At 38.6% G+C, this 24,135-nt stretch overlaps 1 protein-coding gene across 8 annotated transcripts in view; it reads right to left on the reverse strand.

The window, feature by feature from the left end:
* Positions 1–24,135, reverse strand: part of Zfand6 (zinc finger AN1-type containing 6) — a 70,052-nt gene that overhangs the window by 39,612 nt on the left and 6,305 nt on the right. Inside the window, exon 1 of one of the 8 annotated variants that reach the window (XM_006990236.4) lies at positions 18,998–19,096. The exons of 6 other annotated variants lie outside the window; for them this stretch is intronic. The gene's annotated coding sequence lies outside the window, so the exon portion shown is untranslated. Of the gene's footprint in view, positions 1–18,997; positions 19,097–24,135 lie in introns of those variants that run through there. One more of the 8 variants, XM_006990237.4, reaches the window with a different exon arrangement.

A 24,135-nucleotide genomic window follows, 5' to 3' on the forward strand; every position in this document is an offset into this window, starting at 1 on the left:
CATACACACAGATTTTTTTTTTAAGTCTTCTCCAGGTATGAAGACCAATACCTGTAACCACAGCACCGAGAGTCTAAGGCAAGAGGATGGCAAATTCCAGGCAGGTTCCGATTAACAGTGAGTTTCAAGATGGCCTGGTACATAGAGATGTTCTATCTCAACATAAAACACAAGTGGGGCCCAGTGGTTCAACCCATGCCAGCTCAGCCACTATGTCGTCTGGGGCCAACATGAGTGGCCTGGACATCTGCAGAGCAGCTCAGGCTGGGAGCCACCCTGGAGAATCGAGGTCTCTCAGGGAGGTAGGGAGGTAGAGAGCTTAGAGTGCAGCATGCAGAACGGCTACAAGGAGGCCCTGCTAGTAGGGCTTCTAGCTAGAAACAAGCCCTTCCCAAGCCCAGATCCTGACTTTATAAAGACTGCACAGAAAAACCTGTTGGGGAATGCCTTTAAACTCACACAGAACAATCCCAGCACTCGGGAGGCAGAGGCAGGTGGATCTCTGTGAGTTCAAGGCCAGCCTGGGCTACCAAGTGAGTTCCAGGAAAGGCGCAAAACTACACAGAGAAACCCTGTCTTGAAAAAAAAAAAATGAAAATAAACTCACACAGAAGAATGTCTGCCTCCTATCTCAAGAAAACTCTTCTCTAGCCAAATGACTGAGATATTTAGCCTTCTTTCATGGCCTGTCCCAAAAGCCAAATATCTACAGAAACTAATAAACTGCAAGACCAATACAGCTATGCAGACAACAAGCCACTCCCCAAGTCTTAACCAGTTAGAACTCCATGTAAATTTTAAATTCCACCACTCACCTAACAGCAACAAAATGTGGTAACAGAGCTCTTAAACACCATGATCAGGTTTCTTAAAAGCTTCCAATAATTACCAAACTTTTTTCTCCTATAAGTCCTCTGATCATTCATCCTGGCTGGTAGTTATCTAACAAATGCTATATGCTGGTAGTGGGATACATTTGTGTGAAGAAAACTAAATACAGAATCATCAGCATTTCTCAATAAGCTGTATTCTATTCTGTGCCATTCAACCCATTACACTTTGAGCCTGTCTTGTACATGACTGCATGGCACTTCTAGTTTCTAGCCTACCTGTTTAAAGCAGAAGTTTTAACAGACACATTAGAGGGTTTGTATGATAGGCTAACCTCTGACTTGCATTTTTCCACACCACAAAAACTTTGATCTCCTACACAGCAAGTACACCAAATATAATCACTCTCACAAAATTCGATACCAATGTCTATTCCACCATTAATTTTTGTAGAGTCAATAACAGAATGCTCTAATAGTATGGCATACACTACCTTGGTCTAAACTAGCTCCTTTCTTTCTTCTGGATCATTATATAACCAACAGAAAGTTAACCATTTAAGCTATTACAGCCTAAATGTAGTACAGTAGATGACAAGTCCTTGGTTGGCAAGATTTTTGGATCTATACTATATCTTCTCTCTTCAAGAATTTAATGGTACCCAAAAGCCATTTAGGGGGAAAAAAAATCAACAAAAATTACAAAGGTGGGTAAGTAGTCTCCTTCGCACCCCATTACAACTCACAATGTGTGCATTTTCACTACTTCTAATGATCAAAAAAAAAATCACTACCACCTTTACCAATTTCAAAGCTTTCTTTAACCAGGAAAAAAGGTAGAAAGAAACACTTCAACTCTGAAGCTACTGAACAGTCAATTAGACTGATGTGCCCTGACCTGGCCTCAACACTGCATGGCCATAACCTTGACAACTCAAGTTGCTGGCATAGGAATACCTAATAGGTCGAACTCTTATCACCCCAAGACCAGGCTTTTCTCTTCTGATTTGCTTGAGGTTAGAAAAGCCACAAAATAAACTGCTAGGTATGAGGCTCTCTGATGTCAGCTAGCATCCAATTCCCACTTCTCTAGCACAGGGCTCAGTCATAGCTCTTTATTGTTCTTAAGGTTGAAATCCACTACACTCCAGCACTGGCCTCAATACAAGGAAGTCAGTGTATCCAAGGCCTACCTTTAAATTGGCTAGAACCAAAGATTAAAGAGATGGCTTAGTAGGTCAAAGTGTTTGCTGTGCAAGCCTCAAGACCTGAGTTCAATTTCTGAAACCCACATATAAAAAGCTAGATGTGATATCTTACACCTATAATCCCAGCATTCCTATGGAAGTTCATGGGCCAGCTAGCTTAGAGCACAGAGTGGAAGAAATAAGAGACTGCTTCAAGAAGGTGGACAAGAACCAACTCCCAAAAGGTATCCTGATGTCTACACATAACTGTCCACCAATAAATAAATTAAAGACAAAAGTCAAAACAAAGTTATTCTATTATTATTTTGTAAAATAAAGGAGAATGTAAGTCAAAGTTTCAAGGGATAAAATTTAAAATACTGGGAATTTCCTGAAATGGTCATCGAACATTTTTTGCTATGTGACCTTTGAGATGGGTGCCTCAAAGCCAGAATCAAAAGCATCAGAGATGTAAATCCCTTGACCTACTACTCTATTTCTAAAGAACTAGCTTCTGAAAACCATTCAAAGCTAGCACTTCCTAGCTAGTTCTCAGGGATTCTTAAGACTCTTCATGAATCATAAAGGGAAAGGGAAAAGTTTAGCACAGACACAGTTAAGTACGTATTTGTAGTAGAAATGAACATGACTTTAAATTATTGTAAAGCTGGTAACTTCAAATTATTTCAGTCTACCAACAGGCCAAACTATACATCACCTAAAAGATATCCTTCAGCCTTGTTAATCCAAAAACTGGTGTTTACTGAATGTTGGCTCACATTATTAGGGAGGCTGGGTAGAGGCAGGAAAGCTGTCAGAAGTTTATGGCCAAATGGTGCTACATAGTGAAATTCTGTCTTAAAACAAAAAACAAACAACAACAAAACCACAAGAAGAAATAAAGAGTGAAAGGAAAGCATCCACATTTAATGATTCAGGAAAAGTCCAACTTTTCATTTGTCATTATTTGTTTTTTGACATGTCTTACTAAGTAGCACAGGGTGGCCTTGAACTACTAAACCATCTGCCTAAGTCTCTGGAATGCTGAGACAGGCATGCAATCACCATGCTTAGCTAATGCCAGCTCTTAAAACTTGCCTCTTGTTTTGAGTTACTGCATTCCCAAAAGAATTTCGTAAGGGTAAACAAACAAACAAAACAAAACCTCCACTGAAAACTTTAGAGAAACAGTATTTGCAATTATAGTATTTGTAAATGCTTTGGGTTAGTTAAAAATAAAGTGTGCTGGGGCTGGGATGCAGCTCAATTGGTAAAGTGTCTTACCATCACAGATGAAGCCCTGATCTCAGCCCAAGCACAACATAAACTGGGCACAGTGGCACACACTTGAAATTCCAGTACCTGGCAGGACCAGAAGCTCAAGGTCATTCTTGGGCTAGACAGCAAGTTTGAGGGCACCCACCTAAGACCCTACCTTAAAAGGTAATGTGGCTATTACTAATCGTAAATAGCTGGTAGGGGCCAAGTTGTATTTACCACCATCTTACTATTTAGAAGGGTAACTAAATCTTTACGTGAATACTCAAACTAATACTCAAATTCATGGGAAATGAAGTAAAACTTTACGGAGGTGGAGATTAAAGCACATATGGGGAAGTTCTTTAGGTGGTCTGTCTTGAACTAATGCAGTAGAAGTCTCCTGCTAGGATGATGATGGTCCATTTCATATGCATTGTTCTGAGCTACTGGACAGACATTGTGATAGTAAATAAAAGGGGCACAGGGACTTCCAAATTCAACACTGCAGAGAAAACAGTTGCTCTCATAACACAATTTATATTTTCATATGAAACCTAATTTGTACAATTATGTGATACTAAAATGTTTTATTCTTATGCAACAAGACAAAAATTAAAAGAGCCTGAGAGCCAGCGATCACTCAGCAAGTAAACAGCCTGGCAGCCTGACTTTGATCCCCAGAACCCAAGTAAAGATGGAAGGACAGAATCCATTTCACAAAGTTGTCCTTTGACCTCAACACACATGCTACATAAAATAATAGCACAAGCTCTGTCTTCAATTAAACATATATATTCATGGACATGATGACGGAAAACAATGGTAAATGACACGGTAAAAGGAAAAGCCAAATTCAAGCCACCAGATAAGAAGAAAGGTGCCTATAACAGTGTGAGTCATGTTTGTTGATGCCCAGAAGTTGTCAAAAAAAGTCAACTTTTTTTTCCTTTTGCATGTGTATACGGTGTATAGACATGTGCATGTTTAAGTATGACTACACAAGGGTGCATCTGTGTACTCACATGGAGGCCAGACACTGAATGCTTTCCTTGATTGTTTGCCATCTTAGTATTAAGGCAAAAGCCAGGGCTTGCCCATTTGGGTAGCCTGGCTAGTCAGCTTACCAGAGATTCCATCTCTGTCTCTAGAGCATTGGGGTTACAGGTGGGCTGCTGCCCCCTGTGATTTTATGTGGTACTTGGGCATCAGAATTCTGGTTCTCCTGCTTGGGCAGGAAATACTTTTTCCTCTTCAATCAAGGAAGACAGAAGTTTTTATAGAGACAACCTAGGCATCCTCTCTGCCCACCACACTCTCCTCACATGAAAGGACTTAAAGAACAAACAAAAGTTAAGTTTCTTGAGCAAAATAGATCGAGCAAGGAAACAGATTACTACGAAACTGCTACAGACTACAGAAGAGATGGTCTCCTGCAAATAGCACCATTGTGAAAGAAGGTAGGTGTTGTTTTTGGTGGGAATATACAAAAGCCCCCTGTCTGAGAGCCTCCTCTGTAAAGCCAGCATTGGCTAGACACCTGGCAAACCCCTGAAAAATCACTTTCCATTTGAGGAATCACAATTTTCAGCATGTCACATATGGTCCATAATTAGTCCATTGCACTTATTTAAAAATGTCTATTTTGTAACCTAACCAGCAAAGCCAGTACTCCCTGGCTTTACTCCAGTTTGAGTACTCCAGCTGAGGTTAAGCTGGAAAAGCCGTGGTACACAGGAAAACTCTCTTGGGGAGAAAAAACTCCTAGCTTCATTTACTCTCTCTGCCCCAATTATTTCCAGAGTGAGAACCTGATCCACATGAGAATACCGCCCATGCTTCTCTCCCACAGTGGGAGAAGAGCCCAGAAAAGTCTGCTACGCCAAGAGGGCAGCCAGAGGCCTGGGTGCTCCATGGGCCCTCCACTCTCCCAGCTCTTTTTCTTTGGATGGCGTAATGCATCAGAATTTCACAGAACAAAGTCACAAAAGGCCTGTGTTTGGATTATTTCAAGACATTCACACTTTGCAGGAATGAGAACTTCTATCTTTAAGTCAGTTCTTTTCCTGTCTTTCTCAACTATAAAACCAACTCCTATGAAGTCCATCAGAAGGGTGGATTGCAGAGTCAGAAAACACCTTCAGATCAAATAAATGACATGTCTCAGTTAGGCTTTCTATTGCTATGATGTAACAACGTGACCAAAAAGCAAGTTGGGGAGTCAGGGGGGAGGACTTATTTGGCTTATGATTCCACATCACAGTTCATCACTGAAGAAAGTCAGGGCAGGAAGTCAAACGGTAAAAACCTGGAAGGAGCGGATTCAGAGGCTATGAAGGGGTACTGCTTACTGGCTGGCTTGCTCCACATGGCTTGTTCAACCTGCCTTCTTATAGCACTCAGCCAGGGGTAGCATCACCCACAAAAGGTGGGGCCCTCCCACATCACAATCACTAATTAAGAAAATGTCCTACAGGCTTTTCTACAGAATGAATTTATGGGAGGCATTTTCTCAATTGAGGCTCCCTTCTGTCAGATGACTCTAGATGTGTGGTATTGACATAAAAAACTAGCCAGCACATGATGAAATAACCAGATTTCTTGAGATTATGCTTTTAGAAAAATTCTCAGTTCAGTTGGAGAAGTGAATCAGTGGCACAGTGTTTCCTCAGCATGCACAAGTCCATGGGTTCCATCCACAAATATCTAAAAAAGTGGAATAAAAATGCTGTGCTATGTATAATACCTTACCCAGGAGTGTGAGTGTCTTATCTACTTTTTGTTTAATTAAATTTAAAAAAAATTAATTAAATTAAATTATTTAATTAAATAATGTTCTGGAACATTATTTAATCATCTTTCATCTCTTTTATTCTGTTTAAGGTTCTAACAAACAACAATGTATTTACTTGAAATACAAGATCATCTTTCTTCCTTCTATCAATCAAATATTCCCCTTTCTCTCAGCATAAACATGCAAAGTTCTGGCCACAATGAATTATTCTTCCTACTGTTACTCATTATTTTAAGACATTTGATAAGTCTAGATCAAAGGACCACACAATAGTGAGCTGGATTATCATTCTCTCTGTAGTGATAAGTGCTCTAACTTATTCAGTGCTCTCTCTGAAAAAGTTAAGGTACTGAAAATGCAAAATAGCTCCTACTCTGTCAACTAAATAGACATTGCAAATGATTTGTTTGTAGTCTGAGAAGTAAGATTTCTGCACTATCAGGAGCCACGGTTCAAACTCAGAAATGTAATCAGTTGCTAAGACTAATGGTTATACTAAGGATGTAATTAAATATGTATTAAAATTAAAATGTCTCTTATTAAAGAGAAGAATGAATCAAGGATATTGAGGACAAATCAGTAACCTTAAGTGTTATTTTTTTAATCTAAAATATTTTAGTTGGTTTTCACAGTAACACTGCCATTATTAAAGAGATTGTTTTACCTCAGTGGAACTTTGTGAAAACCAAATGGACAAAAAGGTCCCGGTAACCTATTCCTTTTAAGGGACATCTGATTGCTCTAAGGAAACAATTCAGATTGTTAGAGTAAGATGTAGCTTGGAGATTCATCACATGCATGCCAGTCATTCAGCCCCCTGCGGTACCTTCTTTCCCTAGTCATATGTAGCATCTTTCTTCACCCTTCTGACATAAAATCACCTGACACTTATTGAGGACAGACTAAAAAGACAACAGAACATTACTGAAATTTTCTGAACCCTCTCTCGACCCCTGAAATAGAGTCTCATTACACTCTCCAGCTCAGCCTTGAACTCCTGGGCTCAAGTCAATTCCCCTGCGTCACCTCCCAAGTCACTGGGCCTAAAGAACCATCCTGACTCTCTGATGAAATTCTTTTTTGCAGTATTTCCTTTGGTGACTTCTGTTTGCCAAATGGAGTCAGAGCTATGATGAGATCACCTTCTAAATCAAAACCTACTGAGGTGTGACCTAACATCAAGGGATATTTTAGTGGAAACCCCAAAACTTTTGGTGATGGGTTTGAGGCAGGGCAGAAGGAGGGAAAGTTATAGGAATATGGAAAAGAAAAGGAGCCGGGCGGTGGTGGCGCACACCTTTAATCCTAGCACTCGGGAGGCTGAGGCAGGTGGTTCTCTGTGAGTTCAAGGCCAGCCTGGTCTCCAAAGCGAGTTCCAGGAAAGGCGCAAAGCTACACAGAGAAACCCTGTCTTGAAGAAAAAAAAAGAAAAAAAAAAAAAAAAGAAAGAAAAGAAAAGGAGTCCCTGGCTCAAGAGACTGTGTGAAGCCAGCTGGGAATCAAGAATTCCTGCACAAATTACAATATTTGCTGTAAAGACAACATTTGTTTTACATAGAGGTTATGTTAAAAAATGTTGAAACAGTAATCAATGAGCTTGGCTTAAAGCCTGAGAATTCAGGGTTCCAAGTGTGGTCTTATTCCATTCTTGAATATTTTCTGGGACTCACACAAAGACTATTAACTTCTGTTTATAGTGAAGATACCTGAACTTCTAGCATCTCTGTGATCTAGAGTTTGAGCTTATTCACTGTAATCCTGTCATTTATCTCAGGAATTTTCCTGTATCATTACATTTATTCAGTGTGTAGACACACACTTCCCATCATTCTTATGAAGTCAGAGGAGGGCATCAGTTCACTCTACCATGTGGGTCCTGAGAAGCAAACCCTTGAATCATCAGCCTTGGCGGGAAGCACCTTCACCATCTGGCCCCTCATTTACATTTCTCAGCAATCCTTTGAAGATCATAGCTCTGAAACCCACAAAGTCACACATATGACTACTGTGAACACAATAAAGCACAGCTCTATCTTGAGAAGCTTGTGCATGCACTTGAGTATGCCTTCTCCTTTCCTTGAGTGCCTCTCTTTTTAACTCCTGCACTTAAAACCATGTTTAAAAAAATAGTCTTTTAATAAACTCCACATTGGGTTCATATTAGTCCATCCTGAAATTTCTTACTGCAGTCAAGTCAAGGATCCAGCTTTACTTGAATGGAGGTATATGAAAAGAATTCAGACTGCTATAGACAGCAGCTTGGAGCTGTCTCTACCCCTGCCACCATTGACAGGTCTAACAAAGGAGCATCTCAATTTTCAGTGCTGCTTCAGGTACACGGTCTTATATTTTATTAATGCTCCCCCAAAAGTATTTCTAAATGTTCTAAAAAAATTAAAAAATACAAAAGAAAATTAAAACTGTACTGTCTGGGACTGGAAAGATGGCTCAGAGGTTAAGAGCATATATTGCTCTTGCAGAATGACCAAGTTCAATTCTCAGCACTCACATGGCAGATCTAGGGGATCCAATGCCCGCTTCTGACCTCAAACCCAGGTTTGTACATGCTGCACAAACATATATTCAAGTAAAACACTCATACACATAAACAAACAGACAAACAAGACTCTAGTGCCCAAAAAGAACTAAAAATCACAATACCCCATCACCTACTACTTGTCACTTTATGTTTCCAAGCTCCAGTTTCAGGGTGCAGGGAACAAATATCTCTCCAACACAACTCTATTTAAGATCTTTCTCCTGGTTCTTTTTTTATGGTGGGGGGAGAGGGGCTGAGAGAGGATCTCCCACTACACAACATCAATACTAGAATTACAGGTGTGTCTCCATGCCTGGCTGTCTGGGTTCTCTATGCTAATATGTCTACTGGAAATTTACTCAGGTATCTTCCTGCCTCTGCCAGTAAAAAGAAAAAGGGAAGAACAGACGAAAGCCGCCAGTGAGCTCATAGCAGGAGAGGATAAGAACAGTAGACTTCCATAATAAATGCTTTTGTCCGCATTGTCCCCTCTAATCTTTTTTTTGGTTTTTTGAGACAGGGTTTCTCTGTGTAGCTTTGCGCCTTTCCTGGATCTCACTCTGTAGACCAGGCTGGCCTCGAACTCACAAAGATCTGCCTGGCTCTTCCTCCCGAGTGCTGGGATTAAAGGCATGCACCACCACTGGCCGGCCTCCCCTCTAATCTTTACAGTGTCCTTTGAAGGTAGAAACAGGTGAGGAAATTAGAGAAATCACAGAACTGGCTCAAGACACTTTGCTGGCAAGTCACTATATTAGTCTGCTTTCTGTCCCTGTAACAAAATACATGCACACTTTATAAAGAGGTTACTTAGCTTGTTGATTTGAGTCTGACAACCCAAGACTGGGTGGCCCCAGAGTTCTGATCTCTGATGAGGGCCTCATGGCAGATGGCATAGCAATTGGCAGGAGCCATGCAGATCACATGATGAGACAGGAAGCCCGATTATGAAGCCATGCTTGCTCGTTTATAAATACCGTTCTCAGAGGAATTCACTCCCATAGACCAATTCACTTCCTTCTGACCTAATTATGACCTCAGTGACCCAATTATTTTGTACAAACTCCTCCCTTCTTAAAGAATCTAACACTTCTCAGTATTGGTACACTTAAGCTTCTCACCTCTGTAGGACTGAGCAATAGCCAAACCACTGCAGGGGTAAAGCAATCATCTGAACCCAGATATTCCATGTAAAAGACCAAGCAACTACAGAATGAGACACAGATTCTGATACTCATGGTCACTAATTCATTTCAAGAGGCATTTCCCTGAAGATCAAGTATTAAGTGTATATGGGTTGAGTGTACACAACACACACACACACACACACACACACACACACACACACACACACACTGAATGTGGACACAAGCACCTGATTCTAATTGTTGTCCTAAGACTAATAGATACATAACCTGAAAAAGTTCCAGAGCTGTATAATTTGAATAAGGAATGGCCACTATTACCAGAAAGATAAGAAATTTAGCAAATCACAATATAACATGAAAAACAAAAACAGACCAAACAAACCTACATAAACCTAACCAAGGAAGGGAAACTGCAGAATAGTGACTTGCTATGTCACAGGAGAGGATTGTTTTGTTTATGATGGATGTTGCTTGGTTAGTATTTTAAACCAGGATAGACATTCTAGATTAAAGAAAGTACAAATTCAACCTAGTGTGTGTTAGTGGCCTACTATCCCTGACATATAAATACCTACAGGCTGGATTCTAATGGGCAGAAGAATAATAAAGTACAGTTCCAGCATTTACACAGATGTCAAGGACTAGAGCTCAAAATAGTCTAGAGGAAGCTAAGTAGAAAGCAGAGCTCAGGCAGCTACAGGGGAGGCTAGTCCCTTTCAGACATGAGAAGCTACATAAATAGTGTATTAAGCCACAGGAAACATCTAGAGGTGGAGTCGAAATTTCAACTCAACATTTATTTGAAAAAGAACTATGAGGAGACAAAAGTAAGTACTGCATGGTCCCTACTGTGCTGTGCTTTAATATAAAGGCAAATTACTAAATTATCGCCAACTTGTATGATGAGTGAGAAAAGTTTTGAAATCTTGAGTATCCTGTCAAGAATATATGAAAGGTCAAAAATACCAAGCAGACATAGGGTATCTGGAAAGAATGTACTTAATTCACTGACCAAAACATAATATACACACAATTGTTTGACGCATGAAGACACAAAGATGAAAAAGCCCAAGACCACAGTGGGCCTCTTACAAAATCCTTCAAGTGTTAGGAACGGAAGGAATCTAGACATGTGCTGTCCAATACAGTATAAATGAGCCACACGGAGCTTCCAAGACTTTTCATTTCATTTAAATTTAAAATCTACCATTACCTACCAAGTTAAACACCACTGGTCTACTGTACATGTAAAGAGAATTTCCTTACCCAGGAGGGACATGTATTTCCCATTATGAAAGGGATGAAGATGAAAGTATAGGTATTGGTGAATTAGGAGGCAGGGACAGGAAACTGAGAAAAATTCTATGACAACTACGAAATGAGATTGAGTCATATAAAGCAACAACAGCTTAAACCAACCACACAGTAAGATGGGAAAAGGCTATGACCTAAAAGGACAGCCAAGACCAAGAATGAGTTGTAAATTATAAAATTCAGTGAATGAGTTTATATTATAATAACTCATATTTATTCTTTGGCCATTTCATACATGTATGTATTTGGTTAGAACGTCCCCATTTCTTTCTCTGGTCCCTGTTTTGTTCCCCTATTTACATCCTTTCTTATTCCCAATGTATCCCCCTACTACTTTCAGATCTGAGGTTAAAAAAAAATTAAATTATAAAAGATATTGTTGGGATACTTGACACAGCTGAATATAGACAGAAGAATTATGTAATACTATTCACAAACATCAACTCACGAATTTTGATAGTTTAATCTCACCAAGAAAATATTCTGTTCTAAGAAGTACAAAGTACTTGGGGTCCACGTCTCCAGCTTGCTGAGAAACAATTCCCATGTATACACACCGAGTCTGCCATAGCAAGACAAACTAGAACGGAGGACAGAATGAAATGGCAGACAGAGTAGGGCCAGCAGAGCTCCTGACTGTTTCCCACTTCTGCAGAAAAGCCTGAACTAAAGCTGGGTGGTGGTGGTGCACACCTTTAGTCCCAGCTCTCACACTAGGGAGGCAGAAGCAGTCGGACGTATGTGAATGAGGCTAGTTTGCTCTAGAGAGCCAGTTCCAGGACAGCCAGGACTGTTAAACAGAGAAACCCTGTCTCAAAAAAGCAAAACCAAAAAAAAAAGCTTAAAATAAAATCAAAACAAAGTTTTACCTACAGTGAAATATTTTAAAATTACAGAAAAATGATAGCTGCGTCAACAATCATAAATACATGTGATTTTCCTCTAGCAGCTGCGGTTTAGAAGCAGAATAGATGGCAGAACTGGTCACAAGTCTTATAAGCCTTGAGTAGTGGAAAGAAATATGATTCAAGAGGGAATCAGAGTTTAAAGGAAAAAACAAGGCAAGAAAATTTGAGTCTTAGTAGAATGAGAACTGGAAAGGCAGAAAGACTATATCCAGCCAGAGGTAGGGTATTAAGATTCACTAATGAACCACTATGAACATTATTAATAGTTAAGAAATGTGAATTAGCATCACAGTGAGGTATCTGCTCTATATCCACTAGGATGATTAAAATTTTAAATCTGATCATACCAAGTGCTGATGAGGGGGAAATAATTTCAATGCATTACTAATGCAAGTGAAAGACAGTTTAATAGTTTCTAACTGAGTTATCATATGTATGACCATGCAATTCCACTTGTAAAAAACAAAGAACAAGCCACACACATAGAGGTTTAATACAAGTAGCTAGAGAGAAGCTTCACGGTTAACAATTAAATGCTGTTAATCCTTGAAAGGGATCTGGGTTGGGTTCCCAGCACCCACATTGACTCACAACTATGTGCAACTCCAGTTTCAGGGGATCTAATGCCTGCCCTCTTCTGACTTCCTCAGGCAACAGGCACACAGGTGGGTGCACATACATACATGCAGGCAAAACACACATCAAATCAAATCAGAGAGATTCCAGGGCTGGCTGGTTACAGTGCTAGTGGAGGGAACGTCCCTAGAAGGCTTAAAGCCCTCTAGTTAGATTCTCAGCACTGCAAAAATAGCACAAATGTGATTCAGTGTTCAATAGGAGTTGCTACCATTGAACCAATCCTCCTAAACTGTTTTCACTACTCTGCATAGAAGCTTTCACAGCTCAGTATGGCTCACCCTCACATCATTCTGTCACTCTAGTTCCCTGGGAGCCTCTTCCCTGTGCCAAGAACTGCTTAAGTGAGGATAAGCTACTGAATATAATATAGATCTGCTAACCAGTAAGACGTTGGTTGGAATAAGCTAAAACAGGCCTTTTTTAAAACTACTTTATGGGTCACTCTTTTTCAGGTGAATAAAGCTTTTGATTTATAACTAAAATTGTAAAAAGGAGGTGATTCCCTGCTACTAGGCAGTAGCAAATATATATAACAAATCATCAAGGCATGTCAATTTCCCCCTTTTCTAATTTCCTGGTCTTCTCTGCTGAGATGCTACAGCAATAACTTAAAACCACACACAATTTGGCATATATACGCGCGCGCACGTGTGTGTGTGTGTGTGTACATGTGTGTGTGTGTGTGTGTGTGTGTGTACATGTGGTGTGTGTGTGTGTGTATATATATATATAAAATCTTGGCATACAGATAAGACAGTATATACAATACAAACAGAATAGAAAATAGGAATCCTCCAAAGTTATCAAACAGGACGAGAGTCCTTTGGAAATTTCAGCAGTTCACAAGCTTATCTGATCAGGTAAGAAGTGTGACAACCTAGGATCTCTGCAAACACCTCAGTCAATCTGCTACTAAATGATGTGCATTGTGGGGCAGCCTGCACACTTAAGAGGAAAATAAGGTTAGGGAGTTAAGTTTTCCTTTTAAATAAGATTCTGAGAATAATTTTCCTAATAAAATATATATCTTATACAATGCTACAGCTACTGAATATATGCTATATACTTCACGCAACTGGCTAATAAGGTTCTACATTCTATTTATCTATATAAAATTCTATTCAAATTACATACATTATTATATAACATGATAATCTATTACAACATAAATTCTGTCACATTGTTATAACACATTATTTTTCATTTTTTTACTATTAAAAACTAGCTAAACATTATTTTGGATAGTAACTATGGCATCTTAAAATTTTGAACAGCAGCCGGGCGGTGGTGGCGCACGCCTTTAATCCCAGCACTCGGGAGGCAGAGGCAGGCGGATCTTTGTGAGTTCGAGGCCAGCCTGGGCTACCAAGTGAGTTCCAGGAAAGGCGCAAAGCTACACGGAGAAACCCTGTCTCGAAAAACCAAAAAAAAAAAAACAAAAAAAATTTTGAACAGCAGTATGGTAGTTTCTGCTTTAAAAAAAAATTAAGAGTAAAGAACAAAAAACCCTTTGGCTTTCATCAAACAACCTATGGGTATTTACTGTAACTACTTTTATTTCCAATAGTGATTAAGAATCCACTCCCTTAAAAAAAAAAAAGTACTAGCCAATTACCACTTCTTTCAAAACTAAAATGGGAAATCTATTTTTTGTTGTTCCTCAATGAAGGACCTTCTGTTTTAAGTACATACATTGTAGAGTAGATGACAGAGGATGGTAAAAGGAAAAGAAAATATTTGAAATGAAAATTATTCCAAACTGATGATTATTTAGTGATACTGTCGGGGGCAAAGTCTTCTTTGTACAGAAGAACTGGTAGGCGGCCTCATCTAGCACACAGTATGTTGTCCAGTAAGGCTGTTTGCCTTGTGCTCCGAAGCAGACACTTCACACACCTGGATGCAGGATAGACCTTTACACAAGGCCCAGTCTATCAGCTACAGAAGCAGTCATTAGCATTCCCACAGCTCAGATAAAGCACTTTCACACTCTACCTAATCTTCCTCTAACACAGCTTGATCTCAAGCTTTTATTAAATGTGAGGAATTCAACAGTTTAGAAATTCAGAACAGGCCACATATGGAAACTACCTTTACACTTTTTCTGTATCTCATTCTTTCTTCTTCTTACATCATGGGGATATTAAAGTGTCATGTCTTTTTTTTTTTTTTTTTTTAATGTTCCTCTAAAAAATGTCATAAAGTTTTGAGCCTTTCCTAAAGGGAAGAACTGTAAATAGCTGGTTAAAGAATAGAGTGTAGTGTGAAAAAAAAAGTAATGAAAATCTGGACAAGTACACTTACACTCAAGTCGAGAAAGACATACCCAGCAAGGCATGGTGTCGCATCTGTAACCCCTGCTGCAGCAAGTTCAAAGACACCCTGGGCTACAATGAGACTCTATCTCAAAACGAGAACACAGCCTAGTGGTGGGAAAGGATTTTGGTTTTAATCCCACTGTGTTAGCTACTCAAAGGCAATTCTGGACAAATTAGCTAGCCTTTCTCAATGTCCCATGACTTTTAAGGCTGTTTAGAGACTACCGGAGAGAATGTTTAGCCCACGATTAGCTGGCATTATTATTATTCCTAGGTAGTTAAGCTCCAAAAGCAGGAATCCCTAGCTAGACAAGATGACACAGTCAACAGTGCATTTTATCTGCAAAGAATGGTGCAGAGGTCAGCTGGGTGGCTGTTCTAGTAATTTCAGCGAAAAATCAGTGTGGCTTGTGCTAAGGAGGTGAGGAAAAGAAGTGGACAGATCTTAGAGATAACTACTAATTTATAGTTAAAACTGTGGCTACCTGGGGTAACAGAAATTATCAGAATGACACCCAGGTTCTATCTAGTATAGGGGGTACACTTGGTGAGCTGAATGACCAAGGGTCTCAAACACAAACACACACACACACACACACACACACAAACACACAAACACACACAAACACACACCTAGGTTTAAGATTCTGGTCTTGGAACCAAAAACAGTAAGGACATGTGGCTGGAATGAGATTAAGAATCCTATGAAGCTCCATGACTTACTTGATGGTTACAAGGAGACACATTTTCAAAGGACACAGAAGTTCACAAACAGAAGCACAGATAGTGTCATTAAACTCATGGGAAGTTTTTCAAGGCTGTCAAGAGTACTAAATGTTACTGAAGAAATCAGTATAGGACAAAAGAGATTCAGGTGCCTGCACAGGGCAGAAGGGAAATGTACACAAGGAACAGACAGATCTGCTCTCCTCTACCAAACACTACTAAACATAAAACTGCTTCAAGTGAACACTAATCACATCCAAACCAAGAAAACCAAGTTCATCCAACAGATTCAGATATCAGCTCATACATAAGCACCTCCTACGTTACCAACAGGAGTTAACCTCCTAAAACACTTAGAAGCCACACAGGAAAGTCATTTAGAACTCTATAGTCTGTTGTCATCCAGAACAAAGAAACCTCATAAATAAGAAGCTTCTAGTTAGTCTCAAGTTTTATCAACTTAAAGTTTTTCCTCATACAATTGAGGGGGAAAAAATCATTACACCCCATGAACTGCCTAACAGTAGGGACTTTGACTGCATTTGTAATCACTTTTCACATCTTGCCCCAACATTTAAGCAAATTTACAAATTCTCTTCTCCCTGTAGTCACTCACAAACATTTATCCTTCCCCTGAAGCCACTGAACTAAGTAAGAGGGCAGCCCCTACTTGTCAACCAGAGACCAACAGAACAGAGATGCAGGGGAGAAACTGGCCAGGGTATTCATTTCTCAAGGTTTCAGTGCTCCCCAGAGCACATGAATGTAATCAACAGGCATCGCTTAAGTGGCTGCTACTAAAACTATTATGTATATAACTATCTTCATCTCTACTTGACATGGTAAAGGTTAAATTTTAAGAAAATCAAACATTTTCTCTAACTGAGAATAAGGAAATTATTTATGATGGAAATATAAAAAAAATTTAAGTGTCTTCTTTTCCAAACATGAAGAAATAAAAATGTCTAGAAAAGTAAATCATTCATCGACCATAACAAAAAAGGTGGCATCAGACCTCCCCACCCCACCCTCAAATCTCTACCGTCCTGGAAACAAACATCAAGACAAGCACAGCACTAGCAGCTGTGAAAATAATGATACTAAGTCATTAGTAAATTATAAGAAAAAGTTACAGAAAATAAATTCATTTGCATTGCAAAATGAGATTGACTAAATCATGATATGTGCTCATCATGAGTAACAGAATAATCCACGCTTATCATTATCCCTATTAAGTTAGTAATTTTGAATTTTGCCTTAAAACAACTTTCAAATTTATTCTGCAATATCAGTCCATCAATTCCTAACTCATAGAGCCTATCACACCTAAAGACCAGCTCCTGACAGCATGGATCAGCACTCTTCGAAAACAAAGCCTGTCCCTAAGCACAGATATGTCTGGAAACACTGTGTGTATACAATGATCTTTTTTACCTTTCACTGAAAACCTGTAAAATACTGGAAAAGTCTTGATATTTTAAAACATAGAACTATACAGATTTTGTCTTTTAAGTATATTTTAAAGTCTCCAAGTACAGAAACACAGTTAACAAAGGCTATTTACTTATTACATGTTTAACGATTACATGTAACGATTGCTCTCATTGGGACTCTCTAAAAATGTTCCTGATATATTTTCTTTAAAAAAAAAAATGCTCATTATGGTATAAGCTTATAGAAGCAGCACATACTCAGGAGGGCTGGCATCAACAAAGCCAGTGTAAGATATTAAGTCCTGAACATGCTGAGAGCAAAACGCATAATAAATAAAACAGCCATACAGAGATACACAATTGCTTACTAAAGGGGGTAAAAATATTCCCAATTTCCTTTAGCTAATTTTAATATACAGAAAATGGATTTAGATCCATCTATATCTTGGAAAATTGAGTTTAAAGTAGACTATTTGTTTAGATAAAAACTAGCCAACAACTCAGAGCTCTAAAGGCACAATGTAAAGAAAATTAAGGGGAACTCTGAAAATTATGGAACTCTGAAGCCGTCCTGTGGGTGGCAACAGAAAAGGGAAAAATCTTTCTGGAAAGCATTTGGGCCAGTGAGTGTTGACATCCTTTTATCTAGGTAAGCCTATTCCAAAGGAGACTTTTTTTTCTTGAATAAATCAGTATTTTACAAAAAGTAAAGTGTTGTAAATTATATATAGTAAGGATATATAGTCATTGCAATACCATTTAAAATAATGAAAAAATTAAAAACAATCTAAAGGAAAAGATGAAAAACTAGGTTAACTTCAGAGGACTACACAACTACCAGAACTAAAACAGTTGTAACATCAGACATCCAGTACACAATTACAATTACTGTAAAATGCAGAAATATAAGCTACAGAGGTAGAGGGAAAATGAGGCCATGAAATTGTCCTGTGAGCATACACGTGACTTTCTGATTGTACTACAGTATTGTTTAAGCAACAGCCACATGAGAAAAGCAATGATTTTAAATGCTTCGAGTGATCTGGAACAAGCAGACAGCAAATACACACACTGACTGGGAGTGCTGGGCTGGCACCTGTGCTGATATTAAAAGGAACTTTTAAACCTTGATTTCTGAGAGCAAAAGGCACAAGAGAAAAGAAAAAAGAGAATACTGAGGCATACTTCCAATTATTTAAGTAAAAAATGTTAACAGATCCATAGATACTTTTTTCAAGTTTTGGTAGCCCACCTATCGCTATTAAAAATATAAACCCATGTTTTTCTGTTTTAAAGGGATGATAACCATTATCTTCGCCTTTCAAAAAAATGAATTCTGAAGAAAGCAGTTTTATTTTGTGATCTGTGATATCTATCAATGACCTTTGTACTGAGATACTAAAAATGTCAACATAGTCCTAAATTTAAAATATACTTGAGTCAAAGGGGGAGTGGTACACTAAGAGAGAAAAAAAAAGTCAAACAGTTGGCATTTCCATTTTTTAAAAAAGAATAAATTTCTCATTTTTTTTTAGCAAGTTAACAGTTTATATTTAAGGAAAATGATATCAAACAGACCTCCTCAAGATATCATATATAAAAACTGGCAAATGACTGCTTCAATATCCGATTTAAGAGAAAAGCCTGTTAGTGAAGGTGATTTTGATTCAAAGGTTTTTAATGGCACTGATATTCTAAACTAAAAATAATAATAAAGCCAAGTTTGATTCTTTGAGCACCTATTTCCTGTTCAAACAGCCCTTTTGTTCTGCTTCCCTGCTTAATTTTAATGTTCATTTTGCATCAGAAAATAGAAACAATGACAAAGCCTAGTATACACAAAAGCATAAAGAAGCAAAAGTATAAAATATAAGATCATTAAAAGATTAGAACAAAAATCCTACCAACAAAACCTCCACAATTTTCTGTTTGCTTCACCTCAGATTAACTTCACTTGAAGCTGTACTCCAAAGCAACCAAACCTGAACACCAAGCTCCACCTCCCGCAATTCTAGTGGCTGACGAGTCAAATCTCCTCCCTGTTAGTGAGGCTGGTAACTGTGATTGGATACGACTAATATCCATTATTTTAAAGAACTTTTCCTCGCTAGCAGGTTAGGTTAAACACACTAAACCCCTGGATAAGCTGGTTTCTTAAAGAAACAGGCTGTAATGTTTCAGTTTTCCCATTATAAGCGATTTGCTTTCTTTTGTCTGTGTTAAAGTACAATGATAATTCACAGAAACAACTTTCATTTACTCGGTGATAAGCTATGTAAAATACATGTTTTTAACATAAATAATGTGGCATTCACAAAGCCACGAATGTACTTATGTTTTAAATAGATTTTCTCTTTTAACAGAGTTCATATTTTATCTGAAAAATTTTAAACATCTACACAAAATCCATATAAGATTTTGCCAAGAACAAAACAATGATTTAGTGAGAGAACCATTAACTCAAGAAAAACAAAAACAAAACCCAGCGTTTAAAAACAAAACCCTAAATGCTAAAGAGCCACTTCTAAGCTATCAAATTAATTCATTGACATAGACTTGGTATCACAACACAGTAAAATTCTCAGTGAACCAAAGATTGCTATTTCCAGTTAAAACTGCTTATTCACTGCAAAAGGAGATCTAAACACACAAGGCAATCTGTCTAATGGTACATTCAGGAACAAAGCTGATTTGTTTATTTCACAGTGCAAAGGGATCTAACCCAGAGCCTCAACCATACTAGACAAGCACCCTGCCATGCATCCCAGGTAGAAAGTTCAAGGAGGTTTATATCATTTTTTCCCCATGCTGTTTTTTGTTTGTTTGAAGCAGAGTCCTTACTGTATAGCTCAGGCTGGCCTAGAACACACTAAGGAGGCTGCCTCATACTCCCAAGTGCTGGGAAGGAAGGAAATTATTACCAAATGTAGATGAAAATTGTATTCTTTTTAAACTATCCAAGAAACTATGCATAGTGGTATTTGTACTAGATTCTGAAGAGACACTACAGAGGACTCTGATTTTTAAAGTAAAAGGACCTGCAGTCTCTTATACACAGCTACGTTTTTCTGTATTTTACGCTTTAATTAGAACTGTTTACATTTTAGTAGCTTACCCCAAACTTTGACATTTTAGCATTACCTGATTGACTGGTATTTAAGATATTTAGTAAAATAAACTTTTCACTTCTACCAATACTTTAAACTGATTTTAAAAAAATATATAAAATTAAGGTAAATTAGAGTGGGCTCTTCTGATTTGTTTGTTTTGTGAGACAAAGTGAAGCAGGCCTTGAATTCCTCCTCCTCCCTCTACCTCCTGAGTTCCAGGACTACAAGCAAGTGACACCATGCCTGCTATTTACAGTGGGTTCTTAAAACGCTTTCAATAGTTTATGTATTAAAGAATTTTCGATCTAAGTTTACAGTTTTCAAGTTCAAAATCTCCCAACAATTTTTTTCTCAGAGAAAAATTGTATGTTAGAACAGAAAGCCAACAAGATTGTGTTGAATACAAAGAGAAGTCTTTTTAACAAACTGAAAATTCACATAATTGCAACTAGACATGAATATGGAGCAATACCCTGTGGAAGCCCAAACAGCTGCATATTCTATTATGCCCTTTAAGTGGACAAACTGAAAGAGCCAATTCACAGAGGCCTAGTCCCAAGATCCTTTGCAACAACTCACTGCTTTGAATGCCCAGCACTTCTTGAGTCAAGTTCTGGTTTTCTTGCTAGAGTGTGATACTTGTGCAAAACAACATTGGAAGAGAAGTACTGGAGCAATCAACAAAAAGAATACATCCAATTTACAGTGCAGACTTGAAAAGACAGATTGTAGATGACCAAATGTTTATAAGTTAGAGAAAAAGAACGTTAAAAATTGGCAAGCAGGATCAGATTGGTAAGATGGGTCAGCAGATAAAAGTTCCTGCCCCTAAGTGTGACCACTAGAGTTCAACCACATTCAATCCCTGGGACCCATATGGTGGAAAGACTCTTACAAGTTGTCCTCTGCCTCTGAAGTGCTCAAAGTGAGTCATGCACACAAAAGAAATAAAAATTTTAATTTAAAAAACTGTCAATAATGGAATTAGTAGACAGTTGTGAGCACCAAAGAAACTGCTGCTCTGAAGGCTATTTTCACTTCAAAGTGAGTAATTTGTAAGGAATAGACACTAATCATATGTTAACATAGCACTAACACTAATACCAGTCTACTACCAAGACAAAAGAGGGAGAAGTGGGCCAGCTGTGTTGGTACATGCCTGCAATCCCAACACCAGGGCGGCTGAGACAAGAGGATGACCACAAGTGTAAGGCGAGCCTTGACTACATAGCAAGATGCCAGCTTTGACTACTCTTTGAGACAGAATCTCAAAAACACAAAAACAAAAAAAGGGAGTTGTGGACTTAATGACCAAGAAGTGAAAGAACTTCCAGGTGATAATCATTTTAGGTGGCACACATTAAAACGGAGGTATTTTATTCTATTTCTAACAGCAGAAGAGAACAACAAAGAAGCAGTATCAAACCCAGAAAGTATGTACTCAAATTACGTGACAACAATACTGGGTGGTAAGAACAAGGAGCCTACATGAAGCTCTGAGAAGCTGGGAGTGTGACAAAGCCACTTTCTAAACATCAAGAAGGCAGAGGAGACACTGTATATTCTTTATGGGAGCCTAAAGGTTCCCCCAAACCTTTCCAGCTCAAAAAATTCATAAAAGAGTAAGCCACTGAACAACTTGGTCAGACCAGATTTGATTTTTTAAAAATCCTACACAGGGCTGGGGCATGGGGATGGGGGGGAGGGGGGGGCGATAGCACAGTTGAGAATGCCTGTCTACTATGCATAAAGCCCGGGGATGGATCAAGCATGCCAAAAATCTTAGCAATCAGAAGGCAGAAGCAGGCATATCAGAAGTTCAAGGTCATCCTTGGCCATTGCTATATACTGTTAGCCCTGCCCACACTCCAGGAGACACTGTCACAAAACAAAACAAAAAACCTAAAAAGAATAGCATCTATTGTTGATCTTACAAAAGCCATTCATCCTGGCACTCTCCCTGGACAGAACTGGTGATGTGCAAAGTCACCAATGAAAAGACCACCCTGACTTCAGCATAACACGCTGGGATCAGTGAGAATAGAGCCTGAAATCAACTATCTATGGGATAAGGAAAACAATTTTCAAAACAGATTTCCCTGGCAGACACACATTATCTCCAACAGCGAGGGATGTGCTCTAGTTTGCAACCCCTGGTGTGGTTTATCTTCTTACAGGGGGTGGAGGAGAGCACAAAGCGTATATGCTCAGAGGTTGGCCATGGCCCATTCAACCACACACTGAACACAAAGGAAACATTAAGAAAATTAGAGCAAACTACAGATAGGAAAGAAAACCAAGCTGATAGGAATGAACTCTTTATACAAAAGTCAGTAAGCTGCTTTGTTTTAGGTGTGTAAGGAGATTAAACAAGGTCACCAAATAGCACAAATTAAATGGGGATCAAAACAAAATGTAAGGAAAAGAAAGCAATCATAATTCTCATGTATTAAGGTGTGTTGTTCTCGGCTATAGGCAAACAATATTGTTTTATAAGAACAGAAGTGTGAACAAAACAAATATTCCATGTATGTAGATGAAACTGCTAGATGGTGAAAAATATACTACAGATTGGTTTTTGTTTTCTCCCTACTTTGTTGCCTAAATAAGAAAATAAATAAACAAAGAAATAAGTAAAAGATCAAAAGCCTAAGAATAGTTATTAGATAGCTATTAAATGATGACTATCTTGGGTTTTTGGTTTGGTTTGTTTTTTTCCAGACAGGGTTTCTCTGTGTAACAGTCCTGTCTGTCCTGGATCTCGCTCTGTAGACCAGATCTCTCTTTGTAGACCAGACTGGCCTTGAAGTCACAGAGATCCACCTGCCTCTGCCTCCTGGAGTGCTGGGATTAAAGGCCTGCTCCACCGTGTCTGGCTTTGTTTTGTTTTGTTTGTTTGAATCACTGCTGCAAACAAAGCAATCTTACAATTTTTGAAAGCAGAAGCTGAACAGAAAAGTCTCTTGTCACATGTCCTCCTCCTGGAGAGGACCCATATTCAGTTTCCAGTACCCACAATTGGGTGGTTCAAAACTGCCTGTAACTCCAGCTCCAGGGGATCTGATATCCTCTCTTCAGGACTCCATGGACACCTGCACCCAAACACTTACAACCCCCCACCACACACACATTATTAGACAATACAATAAGTCTTCAAAAAAAAGTCTTGTTATTTAAGTTGATAGGGTCAACACTGCCTGCTGAGGATACCGAGGTTGACAAAATAAGCATAGTCTTTAGCAACTGTGTCAAGAGTGAGAACAGTCCAAATAAAAATAATTAGAGCATTGTCTCCAGAGTAAAACACTAAAATAGTAACTATATAATAAAATACATACAAAATATCATTATTCAATATATACTTTTGTTTGTTTGTTTTTGAAAAGGTCTTTCTATGTAGTCCTGACGGTCCTAGAACTTGCTGTGTAGATCAGTCTGGCCTTGCCTGCCTGTGCCTTGAGTGCTATGATTAAAGTCATGTGCCACTACACTTGGCTACACAGTATTTTTTCTTTTTTGGTGTTTTGGTTTTTCGAGACAGGGTTTCTCTGTGTAGCTTTGTGTTTTTCCTGGAACTCTGTAGCCCAGGCTGGCCTGGAACTCCAGAGCTCCACCTGGCTCTGCCTCCCAAATGCTGGGATTAAAGGTGAGCGCCACCACCACCTGGCTGGCTACACACTGTTTTTAAACTTTCATTCTTGTTTTAAAACAAATGTCAAGTTTGTATTTCAATATTCACTTGTTAGATATGGCTATTTTAATTTTAATAGCTAGGCATGGCTATTTTAATTAAAATAATATAGCCATTTGCCACATGATTATAAATCATGTGAATCATGATTAATTTTTATTACTGCAAAAGACCTCCTATCTCTCCTGTCCAATACAAGTCAATAACCACATATGGCTACTGAGTACCTAAAATGTGAGTG

This window comes from Peromyscus maniculatus, chromosome 1, assembly GCF_049852395.1.
Source record: "Peromyscus maniculatus bairdii isolate BWxNUB_F1_BW_parent chromosome 1, HU_Pman_BW_mat_3.1, whole genome shotgun sequence".
Taxonomy (NCBI): domain Eukaryota; kingdom Metazoa; phylum Chordata; class Mammalia; order Rodentia; family Cricetidae; genus Peromyscus; species Peromyscus maniculatus.